Consider the following 2,500-nt stretch of genomic DNA (forward strand, 5'->3'; position numbering starts at 1 on the left):
CAGAATCTAAAATTCCTAATAATATGTACAGTTCATATCAATGTAATCATATAAAAATTCAGAACATTCATCGCATGAAAATTCACATATCATATTAGGTATTGCATAAATAGCATGAGACACAGCCACTGTTTTCCAATGCAGAGATATCTCTACGGTTTATAATCCGTTTGAAATCAGAACTGGACAACTTGGACAATCATAATAACATTGGGCCCAAGTATCTGATGCAGTGTCTTCCATACTTTACAGTATTGTATCTTGGAAGGATTAAATGGGAACTGATTTCGGAGGCTGTATGGTCTTAAATCATTTCTCTTGAAAATGTTTTCACACCAAACAAGGGCACCCAACGTCAATTTTCGGAAAATATCTGTTCGGAAGACGATTTGAGATCTAGAATTTTCGGAACGTTTGTTGTAAAATTTCTTACTTGCCTGCATGTCCTAGGATTTTCGAACATCTAAAAAATGTTATAATTGCCCATTTTAAACAGATTTTTACCCGAAAAAGGTCACGTAGAATTTTCGGGAGCCTTTTTTCTGGCTGAAATTTTCGAAAAGGTAAGTTTTGATCCCTATAATTTTCGGATCATCACTACACTTTCAGCTAGGAAACCCGAACAGATCAAAAATTTTTAGGGGATAAAGATATGCCTATATCTACCGTTTAAATACTAAAATACGTTTAACAATGCTATGTTTAAGTGGTTTTGAACTATATTCTCGTTGGGTGCCCCTGACCAAACCGGCACCATTTAGTGCTTAACCTTGCACATCAGAGATAGTATACAGTGATCTCATTTTCTATACTGTGTACCTAATTTTTAGGACTTCCCGAAGTCGCAAACACCGGCTTTGCTTTCAAGCGAAAGACAATTCAATTTGTAATCAAAAATTAAATAGACCACTTTAGGAAGTACATGCTGTAAACTGCCTTGGAAATGAGATTTTTATCTCTTCCGAATAGTCATTAGACGCTGGTGACAGTAATAAATGGCGTTCTATCTTTTCAGTCATCTAGTGTTTGCGCCGACCATTTTCCAGAAGTGTAAGACGTCTAATATTGATGCTTTGCCGGAAACAATTAAATTGAAGGAAACGTCGAGCATTTTCGTTGCTGCTACATCCTCGCAGCCGTACAGCCACCCTTGCGTCATTATTTTATTTTTAATCTACAAGTTATTTACTGGTTAGATCTCCCAAGATCTGGCACATCTACAGTGCTCAGCTGGCCTTTGCATAAAAAAATTGTCTGCTATAAATCTGTTTACCTATAGCAAACCTATTTTGCCGTTTTCCTCGGAATTTTGCAGTATAAACCCTAGAAAATCCAGCAGTGATTTTACCCTCGACGATACTTGTGAGATGCATGAGTTTATTCCAAGCATGACTCGAACTGTTTCTTCAGGAAAATCGTTGTCGGAGTTGGACGCATGCTTCAGTTACAGCTAGTTACTAACTCAGCCGTGGATTGTTTCCAATATCGTGCAACTTGTAAGCTCCATTAAAACCAAAATCTTAAAAAAGGGAAACATTTATTTGATGGTGTCGACAAATTTAACTTTTTCCCAAGAAAACAATTAAAGGTCAAGCTATTGTCGCGGAAGCACGGTCCATTGAAAACAAAGAGTTGTCAAGACAACCAGTACTATTAACTGAAATGTTTCTCGATCAGGCCGGTCAATACGTTATTTCGAAGATTTCTGACATCCTGGTTTTATTTTTAATCCTTCAGAAAATGTACTTTCAATAGTAGCCTGGGTTTGATAGAGGAAATGTCTTCTTCCTGTTCTAAAGGTGGCAAATGGCAAATGTAGGTCAAATTTGGTTGAGTGATATCTTAATCAACTTTAAATTGTTTCTAGAAACTGTTCGAACTTAGCTTTAACGGTCTGCAACTTCAAAAAAACCCTGCGGCTATATATGCGTATCAGAATATCATGTAAGAGCTCGAGGCGCTTTGAAGTTAGAAATTGTTATTACGATGTACTGCAGTCATCTTGGTCAAGCATATCGTTAATCTCTAAAAAAAACGTATGAACATGTCGCGAACTCCTTAAGATATCCCCCAAAATGAACGTCTGATCGCATTGTACTTCAATATTAGTCTGGGTAAATCAACGTTAAATCTTGAAATAGCTAAAGTTATTCCAGTAATAAAATTTGTTTTAAAATCATCAATTAAGAAATCCACCTACTGAGAGTAGCTCAATCAGCTCTGTTATAATAGAAATCACCTGGAGCGCTCTCATTGTCAGTGCAAACTCGATTTCCTTCTAATAGCTCTGCATCACACAAAAAAGTGTTGATGTCTCCGATCTTTATCTGAAACACGCCTTTCTCTCCTATGCAACAAATAGGAAGATCCGGCTGAAATTGAGCAAGAGACATTGAGCGAACTAAGCAAGCTGTGTTATAGGCAATTGACTTGAACGGAGAAAATGTTCAAACCTGTTGATGCGAAAAATAACTTGTTGGTGGTTCAAACTCAACAACTG

The 2,500-nt window shown here is 37.0% G+C and overlaps 1 long non-coding RNA gene across 1 annotated transcript in view; it reads right to left on the reverse strand.

The window, feature by feature from the left end:
• Window positions 1-1,443: 1,443 nt before the first annotated feature.
• Window positions 1,444-2,500, reverse strand: part of LOC138040880 (uncharacterized) — a 1,085-nt gene continuing 28 nt past the window's right edge. Inside the window, exons 1-3 of the long non-coding RNA XR_011130704.1 lie at window positions 2,454-2,500; window positions 2,240-2,372; window positions 1,444-1,519 (exon numbers count right to left, since the gene is read on the reverse strand). The exon at window positions 2,454-2,500 is cut by the window's right edge and continues 28 nt beyond it. This is a non-coding gene — a long non-coding RNA (uncharacterized lncRNA). The remainder of the gene's footprint in view (window positions 1,520-2,239; window positions 2,373-2,453) is intronic.

The sequence above is a fragment of the Montipora capricornis genome, chromosome 3, assembly GCF_036669925.1.
Source record: "Montipora capricornis isolate CH-2021 chromosome 3, ASM3666992v2, whole genome shotgun sequence".
NCBI classification, from domain to species: domain Eukaryota; kingdom Metazoa; phylum Cnidaria; class Anthozoa; order Scleractinia; family Acroporidae; genus Montipora; species Montipora capricornis.